This window comes from Prionailurus bengalensis, chromosome F2, assembly GCF_016509475.1.
Source record: "Prionailurus bengalensis isolate Pbe53 chromosome F2, Fcat_Pben_1.1_paternal_pri, whole genome shotgun sequence".
In the NCBI taxonomy this organism is placed as follows: domain Eukaryota; kingdom Metazoa; phylum Chordata; class Mammalia; order Carnivora; family Felidae; genus Prionailurus; species Prionailurus bengalensis.
The window spans coordinates 30486437-30514417 of NC_057353.1; the positions used below are offsets into that span (position 1 = coordinate 30486437).

Genomic DNA, 27981 nt, shown 5'->3' on the forward strand with positions numbered 1-27981 from the left:
GAGCCTGGAGCCTGCTTTGGATTCTGTGTCTCCCTCTCTCTCTGCCCCTCTCCCTCTCATGCTCTGTCTCTGTCTCTGTCTCTCTCTCTCTCTCTCTCCTTGAAAAATGAATAAAAATATTTAAAAAAAAAAAAGAAAAAGATTGCAGAGCTGCTGTGAACCTGGATCCCTGAATTAATACATGGATACAAGTACCCTGCCAGTACATTCACCTTTCCAGTAATGGTGTGTGAAAAACAAAATAATCTAAAGTATTTGGATCACTTGGAGATACATTTGTTAAGAACAGCTAATTCATATAGTTTGATAGTACTATAATTTTTTTATTGGGAAAATGAATATTCACATTGAGCAATCCCAAATGGAACAGAAGTATCCAGTTTCAGAGTGGGCACAATTTATGATGAAAACCTATGAATCAAAGGTAAAAAAGAAAAATAACTTTTAAGAGATTGTTAATCAGGTGAAAAATTCTAGAGAAGGATATTTGTCATTGTGTTTGGTTGTTTGTTTAAAGATAGGCTTTATAATCCAAGTAAGGCTCCAGAATAGGACATTCCAAACAACAATGAAATTTAGTTTATGTAGTTAGAAACTTTACCCAGCACATTTATAAGTGTGTCAGACACAGTGTGTAAGCAATGTTGATCTAGGAATTGCTAAGTGACTACCAGAGAAGCTAAGGGATTTCTACGTACTTAAAAGCAATAGGCACTATCAGGCATTTATTTGGCTCACTAATAATTTCTGTAATTCTACTTTAATATTGAAAAATGTTTGCACACGTTTAAACAGAGCTCAACAGTACTTAAGAAATAACCAACAATTAAAATGCGAAGAGATAATAGATTCATGTGCTTTCGGTGTGATGGAAGATTGTTTAGATTTCAAGGTTTATTTTGTCCTGCCAACAGTGTTATTAATCATCGTTTCTCATTTCCTTTCACTGCTGGGATTTGACAAGGATTTTATTTCACCTTGAAAAACTGCACATAGTGGAGAGTTTCTTCACTTTATTCCTGCAGTCTTAACATACCCTACTGAGTAAAGGTAAATTGCTTTTTATTCTGTATTCTGTTATATTTTTGAAAAATGGTTTTCAAATCACAGATTTGATTCCTCTCTTGGTACTGAAAGATCATAAACAAATACGTTTTTATGTTATTTTTCTTTAGTAAGCTTTATGATTTTATCCTCAGCAACTGGACTAATTCAATAAGCAGCAGACCATAAGGCAGTAAATGGATACACTATTAATTTTTATTGCTAAAGTTTCTTTTATGTACTATTTGATCTAAAGATGTTATTCACATTTTTATGGTGATCCTGGCAGACTTTAAAAATCTAACTCTATAATTCCTGTTGATATTCCTGGATATTTTTAACTCAGCAGCCCAAGGAATGGTAACAATTCATATCTCACCAGCAAGTTCATTAAGTGAAAACCTTGAATGAGAAAGGGAAAGCAAAACAAGTAGGTCGTAGTTTAGTTGTCCAATCAATAGATCACAACTGGGAAGGTTTAACTGAAGTCAGTACTAATATCAGTACACTACAAGAACGTGTTGAATGATTTATTCTCTTCTTTGTTTACCCTCAAAATGAGAAGTATAGGCCTGAATTACCTCAAGAATAGCTCCTTAGAATTGTTTTGATTCTGTGGTTGCGCCGAATTGGAGCTGAAGCAGTTGACCATTAAAGCAGAATAGTGAAATTTCTTAAAAAATCAACATAAGAGGTAAACAAGGATGTGCCTCACTTCCAGATGGACTGGCATTCTGCAGGGCCTCATCGACGAAACTATTTTGCTGCTAATTTTGAAGTCGTGATAATTGATAAATACAGCAGAATCTCCCACCTTAGGCTCACACTGATTAAATCAATGGCCTCAATTTATATTCCTTCATCTCTGAAAATCATGTGTGTCCTATAAAGAAATGGAAGTGATGGATACAATATAAGACACTGGGGTGGCAATGATAGTACAGGCCTTTAAAAGAACTGTATTACATCAATTTGACGAATATTTATTGAGGACTCCATGGAACTACATATAAACACAGTCTGTGCCACCAGGACCTTAATCAGAGAAATAAGATCCAGTCATAAAAGGTACATAAAACTTAATTAATAATCACACAAAAGCTACTTTAAATCTGTTCAGTGCTACATGCTAAATGGCTGGTGTGGGTTATTCAGAGGTGAAGTAGCTCATTTTGTGCTGGTCCGGCCTGGTCTGGGAAGTTTTATGGGCATTTAGTTTACTTTTCAAAGGTAATTTTGTGTTAAGCAGTATTAGAACAGAAAAGATTATTATCTGTACATCCATGAGGCAGATAATAAATACCACAGGCACTCAAAGAGGAAGACATGATTAAAGGCTAGGGTAGTCTGAAAATTCTTTATGGAAGACAAGATGTGGGTCGAGGATCTCCTAAAATCTATTGCAAACATAATACTTAATGACAAAGGGTTAGAAACTTTCCTCTAAAATGAGTAATGAGACAAAGTATAGTCATTATGACTGTTTCTATTTAACATTAGGCTAGGGATCCTTGTAAACATACTAAGATTAATATGAATTTGAAAGCAGCATGCAAAACAGCCAGGATAGTAGACACAAATTTATAATAGACACTATTCTTTTTTTAATACTTTTTTTTAGGATTTATTTATTTTTGAGAGAGAGAGAGACAGAGCAATGAGCAGGAGAGGGGCAGACAGAGAGGGAGACAAGGAATCTGGAGCAGCTCCGGGCTCTGAGCTGTCAGCATGGATTCCAACGCAGGGCTGGAACTCACTAACTGTGAGATCATGACCTGAGCAGAAGTCAGACGCTCAACCGACTGAGCCACTATTCTAAATAGCTCTCATGAGATACCATTTACATACAATGCAATTCAACCTTATTTAAAGTGTACAATTCAATGAATGTTTTATATTAATTTTTGTATATTCACAATTGTATAACCATCATCATAATCTAATGATGATAAACTCCATGTTTACCCATTTGAGGAACTGCCAGACTGTTTTCCATCAGTATTTCATTACTTTTTACTTTTTATTGCCAAATAATATTCTACTATATATATAAGCCAGATTTTATTATCTTTTAATAAGTAGATGGGTTGTTGCCACATTTTGGCTATTATGGATAATGCTGCTATAAATATTCATGTACAAGTTCTTGTGTGGTGGTTATGTTTTTATTTCTCTTAGCTAGGAGGAATTGCTGGGTTATAGGTAATTCTGTGTTTAACCATTTGAGGAATTGCCAGACTGTTTTCTATACCCACCATCAGTATATGAAATTTCCACTTTCTCTGCAGCCTCATTGAAGACTTTTATCTATTTGATCATTGTCAATCTAGTAGGTATGAAATGATGTCTGCTGGTTTTGATTTGTGTTATCTCTGATGGCTAATAGTGATGGCACCTATTTTCATAAGCTTATCAGCTACTTGTATATGATCTATGGACAAATGTCTATTCAAATCCTTTGCCTATTTTTAATTGGTTTATTTATCTTCGTGTTGTTGGCTTATGAGAGTTCTTCATATATTCTGAATGCAAGTCCCTTATCCGATATATGATTTCAAAATATTTTCTCCAATTTTATGGATTGTATTTTCATCTTCTTGATGGTTTTCCTTGCAGAACAGACGTTTTTAATTTTGATGAAATCCAATTTATGTTTTGCTTTTGTGGTGTTTTTGAGTCATATCTTAAGAATCCATCACCTAGTCCAAAGTTATGAAGATTTACTTCTATATTTTCTTCTAAGAGTTTAAGTGCTTTAGCTCTCACATTTATTTTATGTTGAGTTAATTTTGTCTATGATCTGAGTAAGTTGTCCAAATTCTTTTCTTTTCTTTTTTTCTTTTTTTAGTATGTGGGTATCTAGTTGTTCCAGCACCATTTGGCCATTTCTTTAAAAGATAATTTTTCCCCATTGTATTGTGTTGGTATCTGTGTCACAAATCAGTTGATCATAAATGTGACTGTTTATTTCTGGACCTAAAAATTTTTCCACTGATCTGTATTTCTACCTTATGGAAATAGCACAGTGTCTTAATAACTCTGCTTTATAATAAACTGTGAAATCTGGAAGTGTGAGTCCTCTAACTCTATTATTTTTTCTAGGTTGTTTTGGCTATTCTGGGTCCCTTGAATTCCCCTATGAGTGTTAAGATCTATTTGTCAATTTCTGCCAAAATCTCACTAACTGGCATTTTGTTAGCAATTCTGTTGAATCCAACGATCAAATTTGAGAGTGTTGCCATTTGACAATAGCAAATTTTCTGATCCTTAAACATGAAAGGATGGGGAGGATAGACGGAACTTGGCCATGAAGAGTGGGATGTCCATACTCACGTGTGTGAAAACTGCAAAGGGCATAATGGATCTGGGGTGGGGAGGAGAGTTGTTTAGGCATCTACATTGGTACTCTAACCTGGACTCTGCAAATATTCAGGAAGTCCTGGTCTTTGTATTATCTCTTTTTTTTTATTTATACCTGGAGTAGAGAATGTTCCTTTATAACTCAGAGCCTATTCACATGCTAGTCTCTTTGTCTTGCATGGCTTCTTTTTATCTTCAATTTCTTAATTCCCTGGTCATCAACATTTCAGGCAACCTTTTAATCTTTTCTTTTCTTAACTTAATGTTGCTTCTTCAGAGACACTTTTCTTAACAGCACATGCTATGGTAGTTCCCTCAGTAAAGGCCTTGAAAACCCTAGTATGTTTTCCTTCATAGCACATACTCACAATACTTAAACTAATATAGGGTATAATGCACCAGTGTACTAACTTCTAGACATAAGTTCCATGGCAGTTGTTGGCATGATGTCTTTTTTATTAATAGCTGTTTTCTTATCACCTGGTATAGTGCTTGGCATATAATAAACATTTAATGGATGAATGAATAGATGAACAAATAGACAAATGAATGAGTGGCAATATCTCCATGAAGTCAGAATTTTTCCCAATTTTTTTCCTAAATATTTGGAAGCCAAATATATGGTAGGCTATTTTAAGTTTTGTGCAATGCAGGGTGCTATTACTGAGTTTGGTATTTGAGGAACAGACCAATTACTGCTGTTTTTGAAGATGCAGTTCTGTGGTAGGTGGAATAATGGTTCCCAATGATGTCCGTGCCCTAATCCTCAGTACCTGTGACTCTTCATTGCAGATGTGATTCATATTATTGACCTTGAGATAGAGAGATTATCCTAAGTTATCCAGGTGTGCACAATCTTATCACATGTGTCTTTAAAGTCAGAGAATTTTTCCTGGCTCTGTATGAGAAAAATGGCCATGTGAGAAGGATTTGATGCCCGATTGCTGGTTCAGACATGTGGTGGTTTATGTGCAAGGAATTAGGAAGAGGTCTCTGGGACCTAAGTGTGGCCCCAGCTGTTGACAACCAGGGCACTAAGTCATCAGTCCTACAATCATATAGAAATGAAATCTGCCAACACTAGAATGAGCAGAAAATCAAATCTCTCCTGAGACTACAAAAAGGAAAGCAGCCATGTGAACACCTTGATTTTAGCCCTGTGAGATCTGTTTCAGTCTTTGTACCTATAGAACTATAAGATAATAAATTCATGTTGTTTTAAGCCACTAAATCTGTGGTTACTGGAACACAGATAATGAATGCAAATTCCTGTCCAGTTCTGAGTTATATTGGGGTCTTCAAAATTGAAGTATTTTCTTTTAATCTGGGGATGAGGCTCTTTACTATCCTTAGATCGGGGAATACTCAGTCAATGTTTTTTTTTTTTTATCTTATTCATGTGTATGTTCAATCTTATTCATTTATATATATTTTTTGCAGTCTCAGATTGCTGTTAGGAGAGTTTGCAGAAATTTCTACCACATTCTTGAAAAATTCTTCTCATGACATACTGAAATAATTTTCAAGAAAGATTTAATTACAGATGCAGTGTAAAACATATATCCTGGTTATCAGTTGCTTTTCCTTTAGTTTTACATATATTCTGTACATTTGAACAGTTAATTTGAATCTTTTAACGAAAGAAAGATACATGTTTTGTGGCAAAGCCACATAAATTAGAGAAGGATCTCAAATAATAATTATAAATTTGGTATGCACACAACTGAAATGTGTTGTCTTGAGAAAACATCTTCGAGCTGGAAAAGATGATTTTAACCTCTCAACCCTAGAAAGGAGGAAACTGATGCTAGAAAGTGTAAAATGTAAGTGACTTGTATGGGTTTATCTGGTTTGGTATGGTAGACCCAGAACTAGAATTCCACTATTATGTTTTATAGTCAGAATCCACTAAGTATTTCATTTTTTTTTTTTTTAAGTTTTTTTTTTCAACGTTTATTTATTTTTGGGACAGAGAGAGACAGAGCTTGAACGGGGGAGGGGCAGAGAGAGAGGGAGACACAGAATCGGAAACAGGCTCCAGGCTCTGAGCCATCAGCCCAGAGCCCGACGCGGGGCTCGAACTCACGGACCGCGAGATCGTGACCTGGCTGAAGTCGGACGCTTAACCGACTGCGCCACCCAGGCGCCCCAGTATTTCATTTTTTAACAGAGAGAGTAGAGGATATATACACACAGATATGTATGTATATATGTATATGTATATATAGTATATATGTATGTATAATTAATATATGTTATATTATATAATGTATAATTATGTATGTATATACATACATAAAATTTAGACGTAAACTGGATCCCATAAACTCTGTGGTTTAATGAAAGGGAAATATATTAAACTGTTGGGCTTCTGGGATTCAGTTTAAACCTAAATTATAATGTATAAGGTAAACTATAGTAGTATGTTTATTTGTGGTTCAGAGTTTATTTTCTTTAATCAGGGCATGTAATTTTGGCAAGCTGAGATTAATAAATGTTAATTGTTAGGGTAAGTAGTAGATAAAATGTGTAGCCATTATACTATTTTCTCACATTTGTGTATGTTTGAAAATTTCCATAGTTAAAAAAAAAAACATGCTGTAGTTCACAAGGTTAAACTGTCAGAAGCAAAGCAAATTTCGAGGAGTTTGAAAATTTGAAATTATCAAAAGGATATTAAACTTTGATGTTATCATGTGATTTTCTTTGATATCCTTTTTAAAAATTTTTTGTGGGTGTGTGTTATGCATGTCACTTAGTCAAAGGCATAATGTCAAGAGATCTTTAATATAAACACAGTAAAATTCTGGGCATTTACATCAGGTGATGGAGAAGGAACATGGAATGAATTAAAATAAGGGAAAGCTAGGGTAAGAACCAATTCATTATGTAAGATATATGCAACTCTAGATAATTGCAGATATACATAGGTACAGTTATTTAAATGTTCTCTATTTTAAATAATTTTGTCCTTGTGTTTCTTTAAAAAAATTATGAAAACCTTGAGGAAATTGACAAATTTTATTTTTGCATTAAAAAAAATCTTTAATAGCCCTCAAGAAGTACAAAAAGATCGAGATCATTCCATGCATATTTTCAGACCACAACTCTATGAAACTTGAAATCAGTGACAAGAAAAAATTTGCAAAGACCACAAATACATGAAGGTTAAAGAACATCCTACTAAAGAATGAATGGGTTAACCAGGAAATTAAAGAAGAAATAAAACAAAAAAATACATGGAAGCAAATGAAAATGAAACCACAGCAGTGCAAAATCTTTGGGAATCAGCAAAGCCAGTCCTAAAAGGGAAGTGTATTGTAATACAGACCTACTTCAAGAAGCAATAAAAGTCTCAAATACGCAACCTAACGTTACACCTATAGGAGCTAGAAAAGGATCCACAAATAAAGCCTAAAGCCATCAGAAGGAAAATAATGAAGATTAGGGTAGTACTAAATGATATAGAAACAAAGCAAACAAAAAACAATATTACAGTTTTTTTAGATTTTATATTGTTTATTTCTGCTCTGATCTTTATTATTTCTCTTCTTCTGTTGGGTTTGGGGTGTCTTTGCTGTTCTGCTTTCCTTTAGGTGTGTCGTTAAATTTTGTATTTGGGATTTTTCTGGTTTCTTGAGATAGGCCTGGATTGCAATATATTTTCCTCTCAGGAATGCCTTCGTTGCATCCCAAAGTTTTGGATTGTTGTGTTTTCATTTTCATTTGTTTCCATATATTTTTTAATTTCTTCTCTAATTGCCTGGTTGACCCATTCATTCTTTAGTAGGGTGTTCTTTAACCTCCATGCTTTTTGGAGATTTTCCAGACTTTTTCCTGTGGTTGATTTCAAGTTTCAAAGCATTGTGGTCTGAAAGTAGGCATGGTATGATTTCAATTCTTGTATACTTATGAAGGGCTGTTTTGTGACCCAGTATGTGATCTATCTTGGAGAATGTTCCATGTCCACTTGAGAAGAAAGTATATTCTGTTGCTTTAAGATGCAGAGTTCTAAATATATCTAACAAGTCCATCTGATCCAATGTATCATTCAGGGCCCTTGTTTCTTTATTAATCCTGTGTCTAGATGTTCTATCCATTGTTGTAAGTGGAGTATTAAAGTCCCCTGCAATTACCACATTCTTATCAATAAGGTTGCTTATGTTTGTGATTAATTGTTTTATATATTTGGGGGCTCCTGTATTCGGCACATAGACATTTATAATTGTTAGCTCTTCCTGATGGATAGACCCTGTAATTATTATATAATGCCCTTCTTCATCTCTTGTTACAGCCTTTAATTTAAAGTCTAGTTTGTCTGATATAAGTATGGCTACTCTAGCTTTCTTTTGAGTTCCAGTAGCATGCTAGATAGTTCTCCATCCCCTCACTTTCAATCTGAAGGTGTCCTCAGGTCTAAAATGAGTTCCTCATAGACAGCAAATAGATGGGTCTTGTTTTTGTTTTTGTTTTTGTTTTTGTTTTTTATCCATTCTGAATACCCTATGTCTTTTGGTTGGAGCATTTAGTCCATTTACATTCAGTGTTATTATTGAAAGATATGGGTTTAGAGTCGTTATGTCTGTAGGTTTCATGCTTGTAGTGATGTGTCTGGTACTTTGTGGTCCTTGCAACATTTCACTCACAGAATCCCTCTTAGTATTTCTTGTACGGCTGGTTTAATGGTGATGAATTCCTTCAGTTTTTGTTTGTTTGGGGAAACCTTTATCTCTCCTTCTATTCTGAATGACAGACTTGCTGGATAAAGGATTCTCGGCTGCATATTTTTTCTGTTCATCACATTGAAGATTTCCTGCCAATCCTTTCTGGCCTGCCAAGTTTCAGTAGATAGGTCTGCTACTATTCTTATGTGTCTACCTTTGTAAGTTAGAGTGTGTTTATCCCTAGCTGCTTTCAGAATTTTCTCTTTATCCTTGTATTTTGCCAGTTTCACTATGCTATGTTGTGCAGAAGATCGATTCAAGTTACATCTGAAGGGGGTTCTCTGTGCCTTTTGGATTTCAATGACTTTTTCCTTCCCCAGATCAGGGAAGTTCTCAGCTATGATTTGTTCAAGTACACCTTCAGCCCCTTTCTCTCTCTTTTCTTCTTCTGGAATTCCTATGATATGGATATTGTTCCGTTTGACTGCATCACTTAGTTCTCTAATTCTCCCTTCATACTCCTGTATTTTTTTATCTCTTTTTCTCAGCTTTCCTCTTTTTCCATAATTTTATCTTCTAATTCACCTATTCTCTCCCCTGCCTCTTCAATCCATGCTAAGTCCACCTCCATTGTATTTTGCACCTCATTTGTAGCATTTTTTTTAGTTCCTCATGACTATTTCTTAGTTCCTTGATCTCTGTAGCAATAGATTCTCTGCTGTCCTCTATGCTTTTTTCAAGCCCAGAGATTAATTTTATGACTATTATTTTAAATTCATTTTCTGTTACATTGCTTAAATAGTTTTTGATCAATTTGTTAGCTGTCACTACTTCCTAGAGTTTCTTTTGAGGAGAATTCTTCCATTTTGTCATTATGGCTTGTCCCTTTGGTAGCTCCAAACTGCAGGGCACTTCCCTGTGCTGTCCAGAGTAACTTGTGTTGGTGGGCGGGGCCGCAGTCAAACCCGATGTCAGCCCCCAGCCCACTGCTGGGGCCACAGTCAGACTGGTGTGCACCTTATATTCCCCTCTGACAGGGGCAGGACTCACTGTGGAATGGTGTGGCCCCTGTCTGAGCTACTTGCACACTGCCAGGCTTGTGGTGCTGCTTCGATGGGATCTGGCCAAGGGCGTCAAAAAACAATATTACAGATGAACAAAACTAAGAGCTGGTCCTCTGAAACAATTAATAAAATTGATAAACCTCTAGCAGACATCAGAAAGAAGAGAGAAAGGACCCAAATCAATAAAATCACAAATGAAAGAGGAGAGATCACAACCAACATCACAGAAATACAAATAAAATTCATATAATATGAAAAATTGTATGCCAACAAACAGGCAATAAGGAGGAAATGGACAAATTCTTAGAAACATACAAACTACCAAAACTGTAACATGAGGAAACAGAAAATTTGAACAGGCCCATAATCAGCAAATAAATTAAATTAGCAATCTACAATCTCCCAACAAACAAGAGTCCAAAGAAAGATGGCTTCCAAGGGGAATTCTGCCAGACATTTAAAGAAGAGTTAGTACCTATTCTTCTCAAACCATTCCAAAACATAAATAGAAGGAAAACTTCCAAATGCATTCTGTGAGGCTAGCATTACCTTGATTCCAAAAATCAAAGACCCCACTAAAAAGGAGAATTACAGGCCAATATCCCAATGAACATGGATGCAAAAATTTTCAACAAGATACTAGCAAATCAAATCCAACAGTACATTAAAAGAATTATTCACCATGGTCCTAGGCTGCAGGGTTGGTTCAATATTTGCAAATCAATCAACATGATACACTACATTAATAAAGAAAGGATGAGAAGTATATGATCCTCTCAATAGATGCAGAAAAAGTATTTGACAAAATACAGCATCCATTCTTGATAAAAACCCTCAACAAAGTAGGGATAGATGGATATCTCAACATCAAAAAGGCCATATATGAACGACCCACAGCTAATATCATCCTCAATGGGGAAAAAACTGAGAACTTTTCCTCTATGGTCAGGAACAAGACAAGGATGTTCACTTTCATCATTACTATTTAATATAGTACTGGAAATCTTAGCCTCAGCAATCAAACAACAAAAAGAAATAAAAGGCATCCACATCAGCAATGAAGAAGTCAAATACTTTCACTGTTTGCAGATGACATGATACTTTGTAGAAAACTCAAAAGACTTCACCAAAAAATTGCCAGAATACATGAATTCAGCAAAGTCGCAGGATATAAAATCAATGTACAGAAATCTGTTTCTATATTTCTATACACCAATAATAAAGCAAAAGAAAGAGGAATCAAGGACTCAATCCCATTTACAATTGCAACAAAAACCATGAGATGCCTAGGAATAAACCTTACCAAAGAGGTAAAAGATCTGTATTCTGAAAATATAGAAAACTTGTGAGGGAGTTTGAAGAGGACATAAAGAAATGGGAAAACATTCCATGCTCATGGAATTGTTAAAATGTCTATATGACCCAAAGCAATCTACATATTTAATGTAATCCCTGTCAAAATACCACCAGTACTTTTCACAGAGCTATAACAAACAATCCTTAAAGTTTTATGGAACCACATAAGTAAGACTCCAGATTGCCAAAGCAATACTGAAAAAGAAAAGAAAAGATGGAGGCATCACGATTCCAGACTTCAAGCTATACTACAAGCTATAGTCATCAAAGATAGTATGGTACTTGCATAAAAACAGACACATAGATCAATGGAACATAATAGAAAACCCATAAATGGGTTGCCAACCAATCTTCAGTATAGCAACAAAGAATATCCAATGGAAAAAAGTCTCTTCAAAAAATGACGCTGGGAAAACTGGGCAGCAACATGCAGAAGAATGGAACTGGACCACTTCCTTACACCATACACAAAAATAAATTCAAAGTGGATGAAAGACCTAAATGTGAGACAAAAAACCATCAAACTCCTAGAGGGGAACATAGGCAGCAACTCTTCATCTTGACCGGAGCCTCATCTTACTAGAAATGTCTCCAGAGGCAAGGGAAACAAAAGCAAACATGAACTATTGGGACTTCATCAAGATAAAATCTTCTGCACAGAAAAGGAATCAGTTAACACAACTAAAAGGTAGCCTATGGAATGGGAGAATATATTTGCAAATGACATATCTGGTAAAGGGTTAGTATCCAATATATATAAAGAACTTACAACATTGAACACCCAAAAAACAAATCATCTAGTTAAGAAATGGTCAGAAGACATGAGTAGACCTTTTTCTAAGAAGACATCCAGATGGCTAACAGACACATAAAAAGATGCTCAACATCACTCATCATCAGGGAAATTTAAATCGAAACCACGATGAGATACCACTTCACATCTGTCAGAATGGCTAAAATAACACAAGAAACAACTGATTGGTGAGAATGCAGAGAAAACGAAACTCTCTTACACTATTGGTGAGAGTGCAAACTGATGCAACACTCTGGAAAATACTATGCAGGTTCCTCAAAAAGTTAAAAATAGAACTACCCTATAATCCAATCCAGCAATTGGCATTACTAGGTATTGACCCAAAGGATACAAAAATACAGATTTGAGAGGTTATGTGCCCCCAGATGTTTATAGCAGCACTATCACCAATAGCCAAACTATGGAGAGAGCCAAATGTCCATCAACTGATGAATGGATAAAAAAGGTGTGGTGTGTGTGTGTGTGGGGGGGTGTGGGTGTACACACACACACACACACACACACACACACACACACACACACAATGGAATATTACTCAACCATCAAAAAAAATGAAATGTTGCCTTTTGCAACAACACGGATGGACCTAGACGGTATTTTTCCAAGCGAAATGAATCAGTCTGAGAAAGAGAAACACCATGTGATTTCACTCATATGTGGAATTTAAGAAACAAAACAGATTAACATATGGGAGGGGGGGGAAAGAAAAGAAAGGAGAATGGGAAACAAACCATGAGAGACTCTTAAAGATAGAGAACAAACTGAGGGTTGATGGAAGGAGGTGGAAGGGAGATGAGCTGGATGGGTGATGAGTATTAGGAAGGCACTTGCTATGATGAGTGCTGGGTGTTGTATGTAAGTGATGAATCAGTGAATTCTATTCCTGACAGTGCAATATTGCACTGTCTGTTAACTAACTATAATTTAAATAAAAAATTTGAAAAGAAAAAACGTCTTTAAGATTATAAATTTAGGGGCACTTGAGTGGTTCAGTTGGTTAAGCTCTGGAATCTTGATCTTAGCTTAGGTCTTGATCTCCAGGTCATGAGTTCATGCCCCATGTTGGGCTCCATGCTGGGTGTGGATTCTACTTAAAAAAAAAAAGATTATAAATTTAAGGGTAGTTAAATTACACTTCTGCAAATTTAAGGGAAATTAATGGAATAATGGAAGAGTGCACTGCAATTGCAATTTAATGGTATCATTATTAATGGTCTGTTTTTCTTCACCGAGATGTGTCTAGAGTAGTAGATCACTGTGCAGATATGATTTTTGTATTTGCTAACAAGTGAATGAGGAGAGCCAACTAAAACTGGTCCTTTTTTTTTGGTGATTCTTTAACATTGTGTTCTAGCTCATTGCACTATCAGAGTCAAGCAGAATTTTTCATCTCATCCCCCCAGCTGTCAACTTCTAGTCTTATAAAATGAAACCCCAGTTAAGAAAGAAAGAAAGAAAGAAAGAAAGAAAGAAAGAAAGAAAGAAAGAAAGAAACAAACAAACAAACCTCAGTGGTAATCCTATTTTAACTAGAATGAGAGACAAGCAGTTTCAGGTTATAATTTTATTTTCCCGCACAATGAAAGAATGAGTCAGTAAAGTGCCTGTGTTTTGCCCCATATCCTTGACAAAAATTCTGGACTTTATATCTGCCACTAATGGGAATTACTGACTATCTCTCTTCCTAGCCATAATCTTCAGTGCCATTTTTCTATATAGATTTGTCGTGGGAGAGGTTTTGGCCTATACCTTTATTTCATGAGACATTTTTTTAAAATCCAGTAACAATAATTAGAATCATGTCTTCTCATGAAAGGTTCTTTCACAATATAGTGGGTCTCAAAATAAGGTTCTTTTGATCTATGTCACAGAAGGTAGTTCTTAATGACCTTCTGATTTGGTCTTTCCTCAAAGTCCTGGAATTATAGCTGTGTTGTTTATTTCTACATGTATATAAGACAAGACCTTGACTTTCAATGATATTTTTTATTTTAGTCCAAGTTCTCTAACAATTTACTCTTTAAATGCAATGAAATGTAACCATATTTTCACATTATATTTCAAACTGCTACCAGATCATTTAAAATATATATGGAAGATTTTGTTGAAAGCTTCAGTATTTTATAATACTAACAATATTTCACTCTTTCAGAAAGAGGCTATCTAGGAATGTGTCTTTCGTGTGCTTTCTTTCTGTAGGCTCTTGTCAAAAAAGATGATCTTCTGTGTCCCAAGTTATATGAGCACATTTACTCTTCAGTTCAAAACAGTAGCACCTCATTTTTCTCTACCTAAAATTCCTTACTGGCTCTTAATTTGGATATCTATTGACTGTATCATTGACTAGGTCCTTTTTTGTTTTCCTTTATGTAGTAGGCCTTCAATTCTGACATCTTTGTTGCATTTTGTTTTAAATCTATCTTTGCTTTTTAATTCCAAAGTCTTTTTTGTCTTTGGTTAGTTTCCCTAGAGCAGGATTTAGAGCTACCTAGGACTAGTGTCTCCCTCCACATGAAGCTTCAGGACACAGACAAAAGCAGCAGTCAGAGGAAAGCGTGAGGATTTGTTGGCCAAATATGTCCATCTTTGAATCTTATTTTTGCTCGAGAAGGTTGTTGAGAGGAGTAAATTTAGTAATATACACAAAAATTCTGGCACAATGTTAGTGTTCAAAAAATATTATTTCCTATCTATTTCTGGCCACCATTTCTTCTGAACCATTTTATTATATGTATTTTTGGTTTAAATTTTTTTTTATTTTACATTTATTTATTTTTGATAGAGAGAGACAGAGCACAAGTGGGGGAGAGGTGGAGAGAGAAGGAGACACAGAATCCAAAGAAGGCTCTAGTCTCCGAGCTGTCAGCACAGAGCCTGATGCAGGGCTCGAACTCACAAACCACGAGATCATGACCTGAGCCAAAGTTGGATGCTTAACCAACTGAGCCACCCAGGTGCCCCTGTATTTTTGGTTTTAATTAGCAAGTAAAGTATTTAGCAGAATGTCTGTCATATACCATCATGTGACAAATATTAGTCATTATTAAAATTATTACCCTTATATTTCCATCTCAATTTTTCCTTACTCCATTTCTCGTGAAGTTCTTTATACTTTCAATAGCAAATATATTTATTGTTCACTTCTAAATATATGCTGAGAAAATTCTTGTCTAGGAATTGGCTTGTTTGATGTAATTCTCAAGAGACTAAGTACCTAAAGGTGAAAAGAGGGGGAAAAAGGGTAAGTGGGAGCAAAACCACAGCTTCAAATAACAAGGGAAAGTTGGAATGGAAGAAAATGAAGCTATATTTCTCTTATTGGGATACTATTTAAAAAATACAATTTTTCAAAAGCAAATGCACACAATAATGAATTGTTATGATATTGATATTTTTAGACTCACCATTTGGCCTTTTGACTGGTCCATTGTATTAATAGTGCATACTGGTGTTTGACCAATTTAACAGTAATTGAATGTGACATGATGCATGAAATCTGCTGTGTGATTACCATCAAGACACGATTTTATTTCATGAATGATGAAGTTTTTTGAAATGGGAACTTCACATTTCACCTTGAGATAAAATGTGTAGTCATGTTTCACTACAGGTAACTAGATGTATTGTTCAAATACATTTTACAGAAAAGGAATAAATCATGGCCACTTGTGTGTTCATTAAATTATATGAAGTTAACATATGGGTACTTTCTTTGAAAATACATCTTCTTTGATATCAGTATCTTCTTGAATAGCTTCCCTAAGCAATACTAGTTATAATAAATTTTTATATCTTCTTATCAATGGTGGCTGTTCCCTTCTCTAATTTTTTTTTTCTATATGACCTGTTGTCACAGAATGGCTTTCAGCATTTGATTCCAGTTTACTATAAAATCCTCTCCTTACCTTTAATACAACTTGTAGCAACAGCTGGTTGTATTAAAAATGAAAGCAGATATACAAAGTGCCTTACTGACCCTTCTACATGTTTTTAATATTCATTGAGTTTACTGTATATGAATGCTGTGTGAGTGCTCTCACCTGGAGGGATCTCATTCTCTCCAAGGGCTATAATTACAAAGTGCAAATTTTTCCAAAGACTTCTGGATCTATACTACCAACTTAGGTCTTTTAACTGAATTCCATGTCTGCATTCTAAACTGCCTACTGTTCCTTGCTATAGACAGTTGAACAACAATTATGAAGAGTTCAACTCATTAATTTTCCTCCACACATTCTTAATGAAAGGCATCACCACCCATACGGTTGCTTATTTTCTGAAAAAACTGGGTATCAGCCAAATTCTTCCTTCTCCATAAACAGACCCTGAATCCAGCCAATCACTGCATCTTCTCAAACCTACCTCCTGAACTGAATCCAGTTTGTTCTCTTCAGCTCTGTTGCCTTCCCACCTTTTAGGCCATCAGCATCATTTACCCACCATATGACAGAAGCATCCTATTTTGTTAGCCTGTTTCTTGCATAGATGCAAATGCAGACACAGAGTTACTTGTAGGTCACCCCTGTGCCAAAAACATGTGAATGGCTCCTCGCCACCCTAAAATTAAAGGTTAAGGTCCTTAACTTGGTTCACATCTTCCTTCTTTTAAGATCTTGTTACTCCAACTGTTTACTCCAGCCTCATCTCTCAGTTCTTCTTCCCAGCATTTCCTGCTGCAGTTCCCCCGAACCACTTCCTGTTTCTGGAATGGATTACTCACTGTCCTGCTTCTGAGATTTTGCCCTGCCATTTTCTGTGCCTGAGACACTTCTTTCCTTAGTCCATCTTTATTATTCACCCTTTGTATTGGTTAGGGTTCTCTACAGAGAAACAGAATCAATAGGATACATATGGTATAAATTTCAGTCTGAGTCCAAGTCCAAAAGCAAGAGAAAACCAATGTCCAGCTGAAAGACAGGCAGAAAGAGTGAATGAAATCTCCTTTACTCTGCTTGTTTGTTCTATTCAGGGCTTCAAAGGATTAGGTGAGGCCCACTCACACTGGGAAGAGCACATGGCTTCGTTCAGTCTACGAATTCAAATGTTAAGCTCATCCTGAAGTACCTTCCCAGACACACCCAAAATAACGTTTAACCAAACATATGAGCTCTCTGTAGCCCAGTCAGGTTGACAGACAATTAATCATCACACCCTTCTGGTCTCATTCTAGATACCCTTTTGTCAAGAAAAATTCCAGCCCCCAACCCCTCAAATCCTGATGAGTTTCTATTCTTACTCTCTTATCTGCTTCTATAACTTGTCTTCCTCCCTTGTGGCACCTACCACACTCTGTCATCGTTACCTGCTTACTTATGTCTCATATAAGACTCCTAATCTCACTAATCTTTACCTCTGTAATTCCTACTTTAGGAGTTAGGAATTACACTTTGGTACTTAGGAGGTGTTCAATGAATATTCACTGAATGCATGAGCTATTCTATTAACCTTTAACTTGAATTCTTGCTAACATTAAAACAATATAATTATTTTAGCTTGATCACTTATATAAAACTAACATTTACTCCTGGCCAATTATGGCTGAATATATATGTAACAACATTCAACATTCTGGTTTCATTAACTTTCCTCTGGGATTTATACACTAAATCCACTCAATCTGTGGTTTAGATATTTTATGCTGATTAAAACTGTGGCTACCTTGTTAGAATTCTCTTTGTTGCTCACCACCAGGGAAAAGGGCATTCAGTTTAGCTGTTTTGAATTATAAAGTAGCATAGGAAAGGAGCATAGGCGTTGGAATAAAACAAAGTCCAGGTTAGACTCGTGCTGATTGCCTTCATTCTGTCTTAATTATTGAGTTCTGTATACTAAGCATCTAGAAAAGTACATAGCCCAAAACTAGGTTCTAAAAATTGATAGATGAGGCAACTTTGATAAAACTACAAAAATTATTTTAGTCATGGTGTTGTCAGGTGAACTAGTGAGATGCCAGGTCATGGGGCCTCAACCCAGCCCCCTCTGAAAGTTGTCGCCGAAAGTTTTTGGTTTTGTCACGAGAAAGAATTCAAGGACAGACACACAACATAGGACCGACACAAGTGGGAAAAGTTTATTAAAGCAAAAGTACACTCTCAAGATAGGAGACTTGGAGAGCTTAACAGAGAAAGAGAGAGGGAAAGAGGAAGAGAGAGAGAGAAAGAGAGATAGAAAGAGAAAGAGAGAGAGAGAGAGAGAGAGAGAGAGAGAGAGGTAGAGCTGCCTGTCCTGGAGGTTGGGTTTTTATCTTTCATTGACAGTTGTTAACTAAGAGGCAGAATATTTATTACCTGGGCTAGGGATGCAGAATTTGCACTTTTTGTTTTTACTTTTACTTTCCTATTTGTATTTCTTAAAAATTGATTTATTTAAATTCAAGTTAGTTAACATACAGTGTAGTATTGGTTTCAGGAGTAGAACCCAGTGATTCATCACTTACATATAACACCCAGTGCTCATCCCAAGTGCCCTCCTTAGTCCCCATCACCCAGTTAGCACATCCCCCGACTGTCCTCCCTCCATCAGCCCTCAGTTTATTCTCTGTATTTAAGAGTCTCTTATGGTTTGCCTCCTTTTGTGTTTTTATCTTTTTTTTCCTTCCCTTCCCCTAATGTTCATCTGTTGTGTTTCTTAAATTCCACATATGAGTGAAATCATATGATATTTGTCTTCCTCTCTGACTGATTTCACTTGGCAAAATACCCTCTAGTTCCATCCACATTGTTGCAAATGGCTTTGTCAGGGGTTTCCTGCCATGGCGCCTGGATGTTGGGCCTGTCTGGTTTGATCCTGCTTCTTGTGGAGTGCTGCCAGGACAGGCCTCTGATTTACCCAGTGGCTGACCATGACTTCCTCCTTGCTGGCCTCCAGATATCCTGTTAGAACCTAACTAACTGCCTACTCTAATGATAGGCTTCTCATTTAGTAAGTGATAGTAACTGTATTGGCTTCAGAAAGATTTTTAAGACTATAACTCAATTGATGTACTCAAATTGAGTACAGAGTAGATGCAAAATGAAAATCTCTTGTATTTCTTATTTACATAGCATCAGAAAATGTGCAAATATGTTTATAAGTGCAAAATATTTGTTTCATCCTGCAGTCCCCAACCGTGCCCTTTTTCCCTTTATTTCTAAGCACTTAATATGCACCAGGCATTATCCTAAGTGTTTTGCATACATCATTTAATTTCATTTTACTAAAGTATTTGTCTCCTTAATTGACAAGGAAAATCTCATTTCATAGAGATTGAACAATTTGCCCAAGTTTACACAGCTATGGGATTGCAAAGATGCAAAGTATTGCATCTGGGTTTATCTGATACCAAAATCCAATGGTCATAACTATTCAATTTTAAAGCAAAATAAAGTCTGCAGGGCATGTGGGTGGCTCAGTGAGTTGAGCATCCTGCTCTTGATTTCGGCTCAGGTCATGTTTCGAGAGTGGTGGGATCCAGCCCGACTTGGGCCTCCACACTGAGCCTGGAGTCTGCTTAGGATTCTCTTTCTCTCTCCCCCTGCCCCTCTCTTCAGCTTGTGTGCTCTCTCTAAAACAAATAAAATAATATAATGTAAAGTAAAATAAAATAAATAAAGCAAAATAAAATCTGAATCTATTAAAAGTTAATTACTTTTTCCCTTCTTGTCCTACAGGATCAGCATTCCACTGTTCTGTGCCCTTTATATTTGCACATGCACAGAGGGTATAATGTTTAGGAGAGCGTGGTAGGGAAATTTAAAGTCATTTCTACCACGGCATGCAAAGATGCTTGTTCCAACTGCTCTTGGCTCCTTCTCATTTATATTGATTCCTCCCCCTCCCACACATGGGCATTCATACCCTGGGCAGAGCTGGAACATGGCCCTGGCAGCTGCAGATGTCCTCCCTGGACAGACTTTGGTCAGACTGTACTGGAGAATTTGTCATGGGAAGGTTGTTTGTCTTTCCTTCATCTTTAAGGTCAGAAAATCCCTAGCTGTCTATATTCAGGTAAAAGGAAAAAGCAAAGATGAAATGTACCTTACATCTCTCTACTTCTCCCTACACATTCATTGTTTAGCCCAGTTTATAAATTGACTCCCTAAATTAACTTTCACTCCTTAATCCCAATAACAGATGCTGTACTTCCACCTGTATTTTGGAACCTTTCCCTTCCTTTCTCTTTTCAGAATTAACTTCCATAATAATTATTCTCCTAATGCATCACTGGTGTCTTTTTCTTCACTGTTATTATTGCCCTTGTTTTTCCTCTCTAGCTTCAAGAATATTCTTTTTTTATTATCTTGATTCTGATTTTTTTAAGTTATGTTTTCTTTTTCAATTTGATGCAAAACTCCTAGACATCAGGTTATCTTGATTTTCTCCTATCACCTTCCAAATTCTACAATTTAAATTTTGTTAGAAGAACCCTACTAAGAGATTTCATTGGCTTAAAAACCATCAACTGAATTACATTTACAACTTTATATATTAATTGAATGATACAAATTGATTTCATTGGTTTTATTTTTGAAGTTTATTTATTTTGAGAGAGAGAGAAAGAGGAAAAACAATGAGAATAGGGGAGGGGCAGAGAGAGAGGAAGAGAGAGAATCACAAGGAGGCTTTGCACCATCAGAGCAGAGCCTAAAGCGGGGCTTGAACGCCCAAATCATGAGATCGTGACCTGAGCCAAGATCAGGAGTTGGATGCTTAACCAACTAAGCCACCAGGGCACCCAAATTTCATTGATTTTAAACTGAGGGCAGCTGTTGGGATAAGCACTGGGTGTTGTATGGAAACCAATCTGAATCTATAAAGAGCTCACCAAACTCCACACCCCAAAAACAAATAACCCAGTGAAGAAATGGGCAGAAAACATGAATAGACACTTCTGTAAAGAAGACATCCGGATGGCCAACAGGCACATGCAAAGATGCTCAATGTCGCTTATCAGGGAAATACAAATCAAAACCACACTCAGATATCACCTCACGCCAGTCAGAGTGGCCAAAATGAACAAATCAGGAGACTATAGATGCTGGAGAGAATGTGGAGAAACGGGAACCCTCTTGCACTGTTGGTGGGAATGCAAATTGGTGCAGCCACTCTGGAAAACAGTGTGGAGTGTCCTCAGAAAATTAAAAATAGATCTACCCTACGACCCAGAAATAGCACTGCTAGGAATTTACCCAGGGGATCCAGGAGTGCTGATGCATAGGAGCGCTTGTACCCCAGTATTTATACCAGCACTTTTAACAATAGCCAAATTACAGAAAGAGCCTAAATGTCCATCAACTGATGAATGGATAGAGAAATTGTGGTTTATATACACAATGGAATAATACTTAACAATGAGAAAGAATGAAATATGGCCTTTTGTAGCAACATGGATGGAGCTGGAGAGTGTTACGCTAAGTGAAATAAGTCATACAGAGAAAGACAGATACCATATGTTTTCACTCCTATGTGGATCCTGAGAAACTTAACAGAAGACCATGGGGGAGGGGAAGGAAAAAAAAAAACGGTTAGGGAGGGAGCCAACACATAAGAGACTCTTAAAAACTGAGAACAGAGAGGACCGGCAAAGATGGTGGCGTAGGAGGATGCTGGGCTCACCGTGCGTCCTGCTGATCACTTAAATTCCACCTACACCTGCCTAAATAACCCAGAAAACCGCCAGAAGACTAGCATAACGGAGTCTCCGGAGCCAAGCGCAGACGAGAGGCCCACGGAAGAGGATGACATGATACTATACATGGAAAATCAGATAGACTCCATCAAAAAGTCTGCTAGAACTGATACATGAATTCAGCAAAGTTGCAGGATACAAAATCAATGTACAGAAGTCAGTTGCATTCTTATACGCTAACAATGAAGCAACAGAAAGACAAATAAAGAAACTGATCCCATTCACAATTGCACCAAGAAGCATAAAATACCTAGGAATAAATCTAACCAAAGATGTAAAGGATCTGTATGCTGAAAACTATAGAAAGCTTATGAAGGTAATTGAAGAAGATATAAAGAAATGGAAAGACATCCCCTGCTCATGAATTGGAAGAATAAATATTGTCAAAATGTCAATATTACCCAAAGCTATCTACACATTCAATGCAATCCTAATCAAATTGCACCAGCATTCTTCTCGAAACTAGAACAAGCCATCCTAAAATTCATATGGAACCACAAAAGGCCCCGAATAGCCAAAGGAATTTTGAAGAAGACCAAAGCAGGAGGCATCACAATCCCAGACTTTAGCCTCTACTACAAAGCTGTCACCACCAAGACAGCATGGTATTGGCACAAAAACAGACACATAGACCAATGGAATAGAATAGAAACCCCAGAACTAGACCCACAAACGTATGGCCAACTCATCTTTGACAAAGCAGGAAAGAACATCCAATGGAAAAAAGACAGTCTCTTTAACAAATGGTGCTGGGAGAACTGGACAGCAACATGCAGAAGGTTGAAACTAGACCACTTTCTCACACCATTCACAAAAATAAACTCCAAATGGATAAAGGACCTGAATGTGAGACAGGAAACCATCAAAACCCTAGAGGAGAAAGCAGGAAAAGACCTCTCTGACCTCAGTCGTAGCAATCTCTTACTTGACACATCCCCAAAGGCAAGGGAATTAAAAGCAAAAGTGAATTACTGGGACCTTATGAAGATAAAAAGCTTCTGCACAGCAAAGGAAACAACCAACAAAACTAAAAGGCAACCAACGGAATGGGAAAAGATATTCGCAAATGACATATCGGACAAAGGGCTAGTATCCAAAATCTATAAAGAGCTCACCAAACTCCACACCCAAAAAACAAATAACCCAGTGAAGAAATTGGCAGAAAACATGAATAGACACTTCTCTCAAGAAGACATCCGGATGGCCAACAGGCACATGAAAAGATGTTCAGCGTCGCTCCTTATCAGGGAAATACAAATCAAAACCACACTCAGATATCACCTCACGCCAGTCAGAGTGGCCAAAATGAACAAATCAGGAGACTATAGATGCTGGTGAGGATGTGGAGAAATGGGAACCCTCTTGCACTGTTGGTGGGAATGCAAACTGGTGCAGCCACTCTGGAAAACAGTGTGGAGTGTCCTCAGAAAATTAAAAATAGACCTACCCGATGACCCAGCAATAGCACTGCTAGGAATTTATCCAAGGGATACAGGAGTACTGATGCATAGGGGCACTTGTACCCCAATGTTTATAGCAGCACTCTCAACAATAGCCAAATTGTGGAAAGAGCCTAAATGTCCATCAACTGATGCATGGATAAAGAAATTGTGGTTTATATACACAATGGAGTACTACATGGCAATGAGAAAGAATGAAATATGGCCCTTTGTAGCAATGTGGATGGAACTGGAGAGTGTGATGCTAAGTGAAATAAGCCATACAGGTAAAGACAGATACCATATGTTTTCACTCTTATGTGGATCTTGAGAAACTTAACAGAAACCCATGGGGGAGGGGAAGGAAAAAAAAAAAAAGAGATCAGAGTGGAAGAGAGCCAAAGCATAAGAGATCTTAAAAACTGAGAACACACTGAGGGTTGATGGGGGGTGGGAGGGAGGGGAGGGTGGGTGATGGGTATTGAGGAGGGCACCTTTTGGGATGAGCACTGGGTGTTGTATGGAAACCAATTTGACAATAAATTTCATATATTGAAAAAAAATTAAATAAAAGAGAAACTAAATGGAAAAAAAAAACTGAGAACAGACTGAGGGTTGATGGGGAGTGGGAGGGAGGGGAGGGTGGCTGAGGGGTATTGAGGAGGGCACCTGTTGAGATGAGCACTGGGTGTTGTATGGAAACCAATTTGACAATAAATTTCATATTAAAAAAAAACTCTGATACTTTATATATTCAAGTAAGTACTTACAATGATACAATATATACAATATATAATTCCAGTTGTATTATATATATTTAAATTTTTTAAAAAATGTTTAGTTTAGAGAGAGAGAGAGTGCAAGCAGGGAGAAACGGAGAGGGACAAATGATCTGAAGCAGGCTCTGCACTGAGAGCAGCAAACCCCAATGTGGGGCCTGAACTCATGAACCCACAAGATCATGATTGGAGCTGAAGTCAGATGCTCAACCGACTGAGCCACCCAGGCACCCTTGACCTGTATTATATTTTATCCTGGGAGAATCAGAGTTTTTCTGTGCAATTAGTAGAGATCGTCCTTCAAGATTGCAACATGGGCCCATTTACAACTGAGTCTGCTTTTTCACTCAGGGTTCAGTAAATTGATTTTTTATAATAAATTTATTTATTTATAATAGAATATACTCTTAATAATAAATGTTGATAATTAAAAAATTTAAATATATTAGTACCCAGTTAGTTTTGTTCTTAGTAACTGTACATATACAAACACACACACAGATTTTTTTTTTTTTGCCGACTTCAACTCATAAAATTTAATAGTAGTTTGACCAATGTGATGAAAATTATTCTATTTATAATTACTTTGAATTTTTTGGATGAACTTCGAACACTTGGCTCCTAGTGGAAATAATCATTTTAACGATTACAGTGTTGTCAGAGAGTTCAGCAAAGCATTTGATTATTTTTTTAGCCTCAAGAAGTGGCAAAATTGTACTTATTTAAATGTCACTGTTTTGCAAAAACTTTTAGTCTCTCTCTTCTTTGTTTTTTTATCCTTCATTTGTGAATGTTTACATAATAAATCCAGTAAGTGTATTTTTGGAAGTATAACTATTTTTAACAGATGCAATCATTAATTTTATTGTTCCATATTTATGTTAGAGATTAATATGTTTGCCTGAATGCTTGGCAGATTAACATCTCTTTGTTTAACTTTATGATTTTTTGTTTAAGCACTGGAGAAGTCTGTCATTGACAAAACTGAGCTAATGTCAGTGATCTTATTTTTCAGGATTTTTTGACATTGAAATTTTGAATAAATAAGCATGCATATAAATTGGATGATAATTGGAGAAACTGAGGCTTCATTTCAATTACAAGAGTTATGCAGTGTATTTTTATTCTTACGTCTACTAGATGAGAAGATTCAAGCCATTATTCTGTTTTCTTCATAATTGCTAATTTAAAAATTCTTTACCATGTTTATTCCAATTCTTTAATTCCTTTAATAAGAAAATCAGCCTAATTAAATTGTTGAAGGTTAAAATTAAATTCCACTTCAATATTGTTTACCTAGGAACGCTATGAGTTTCTAAGTGTTTAATTAACTCAGTTGTATAAGGGTTAACAGTCAGAAATATATCCAGGTCATCTAAGTCATACAATTGTCAGATGGTTGCTAGGCAACAGATATCAGGTTTGGCTGATGCATGTTTCTAGGCAAAGCTTATAGTGTGAAAAGAAGAACAAATTACATGATATCTGCATTTTTGTCATTATGCTTTTTAAAATAAAGTTGTTTTTGGAGGGGGGATAAAGTCTTGACATTTATTATGCACATTGTCATTTTTCTAAATGCCAGAACTATGTCTTTTGATAGTTAAGTGATAAGGGACAATAAATTAAAATGACAGCTGACATTTTATTTCTTATGTGGTTTCAGATGTGGGTCTTTCACCTAATCCTGTTTTTGTATGTTGTCATCTTGTTAATTAATTTTCTAAATTCATTATGATTGAAAAGAAACTGCAAATCAAAATTAATTGAAATATAATTAATTTAAAATATACACATTTCAAAGCCACTGAGGACAAGAAATGAAAATGACTTATACTACATGATTCTAGTACAAAACCAATTATGTCACCAGTGATTGAAATGATGTTGAGAGACCACATTTTAAAAATCTAGGGTGAAAGTCTAATTCGTTGCAAATGACTATTTTAAACTACTATTTAGTATTATATATTACTCGATTAATTTTCATTTTGTTACATATAATATGATAATAAATATGATAATATGATATAAAATATAATAAATATAAAGTATTGAGTATAATGCTTATATCCTACTTATAAATTCCAATGATGTTAGTTCCTCTCTCCCTCTTTTTACTCTTCTTCTTAATAATTGACATACAAGGTGAGAATTTTGGGTTTGGTTAAGGATGGTTCATTGCAAATGGACCCAAGAGGAAACAACCAAAATTATCTATTAGATGTCCAGGAAACAAAAATATATTATTTAATCATTTGTTTTCAAACATATTTTTTTTTTAATTTTTTTTTCAACGTTTATTTATTTTTGGGACAGAGAGAGACAGAGCATGAACGGGGGAGGGGCAGAGAGAGAGGGAGACACAGAATCGGAAACAGGCTCCAGGCTCTGAGCCATCAGCCCAGAGCCCGACGCGGGGCTCGGACTAATGGACCGCGAGATCGTGACCTGGCTGAAGTCGGGTGCTTAACCGACTGCGCCACCCAGGCGCCCCTCAAACATATTTTTTAAAGCATATATTTCAGAGATCTGGTTTTTACGCCCCAAATGAGGAGTTGTGGCAAAAATCATTAAAAAAACTAATTTTGATTAGTTTTTCATTGGAAAAATTTAATTCAGAGTTTAGCATAACCAATATTTTGGGTTTTTTAAATAATTGGATGCCATCTTTCACAAATTAAGAGATTTTTCCAGTGAATTTTCAGTTGTTGGGGTGAGATAAAAAACAGAAGAAATATATTTAAATTCGACATTTTTACAAAAGAGAATTTTGTCAAATTTCTATCTAGAATTATGATTCTAGTGCCTCTCTGATTTTTACTATTAGCTAACAGAACTTAGAGAACTTAATTAAAATCAAATACATAAGGTAGATGAATCAGGTGGAGTTGTATAGTGACAATGATTTAACAAATCAACTAAAAAATAGCATAATTTTTTTCTAATTTCAACCAAATTTTAAGTTTATATAAACGTGATTTCTGTATTCCGTTCACAGAGCAGACACCTGCCTAGTTATTATAGGCTTAAAAAACAGCCAGAATTTATTTTATTTCTTGGGAAAATCATCCAAGGAATATATCTTTATATTCTTCATGTATAAAGGACTTCAGACCTCACGTGAATTTGCTGGTGATAAATAACAAAATAATAATAAAATTAAATTAAATTATGAGGCATCAAGTTATTTATGAATATGTCTAACAAAGAAAATTGTGATTATGTTTATTATGTATTCTCTGTGCAACAGCTTTAAAAATATGTAACCTTGTTCAAGAGCAAACTGTCTGCCTAACACATTCTAAAATAAAAAATATACTCAGATAAATATTGTTACCAGGTTTTAAAAATGTTTCAACATGTTATGAAATAAGCACATTTAGAAAATCAGAGTTGTTACAAATTGAGGACTAGATTGCTCAAAAGGTGATGCTGCTTTCAAAGTTATGTCTCTTGAAACTATTATGCTCAATTTTCTTTTTCTTTTTGACATCCAGAAACAGAGACATGTCTGGATGAAAAGAGTTTCACTTAAAAAGCAAGAAAAAAATCTTTAAAGAATTAGTATAGATTCTTGATGCTTTAATATGAATTTCTGAGCATATTTTGGTAGGTAGTATGGTTAATTCACCTTTGTTCCTTTCTTATAGTTGTCTGCCACATCGAGGGACATGTGAAATCAATGGCTCCAGAGTTATAGAAGAGAATCAAACTGTAACATCCCACCTCCCCTAAATTGCTAACCACAGTTATCTGTATAATAATGAGACTTTTATTAGTATTGGAAATGA

The 27981-nt window shown here is 35.9% G+C and overlaps 1 long non-coding RNA gene across 1 annotated transcript; it reads left to right on the plus strand.

The window, feature by feature from the left end:
- Positions 1–73: 73 nt before the first annotated feature.
- On the plus strand, positions 74–27978 carry LOC122495543. The gene is made up of 2 exons (XR_006300493.1): positions 74–1050; positions 27841–27978. It is a non-coding gene; the product is annotated as an uncharacterized LOC122495543 (long non-coding RNA).
- The last annotated feature ends 3 nt before the right edge of the window (positions 27979–27981 follow it).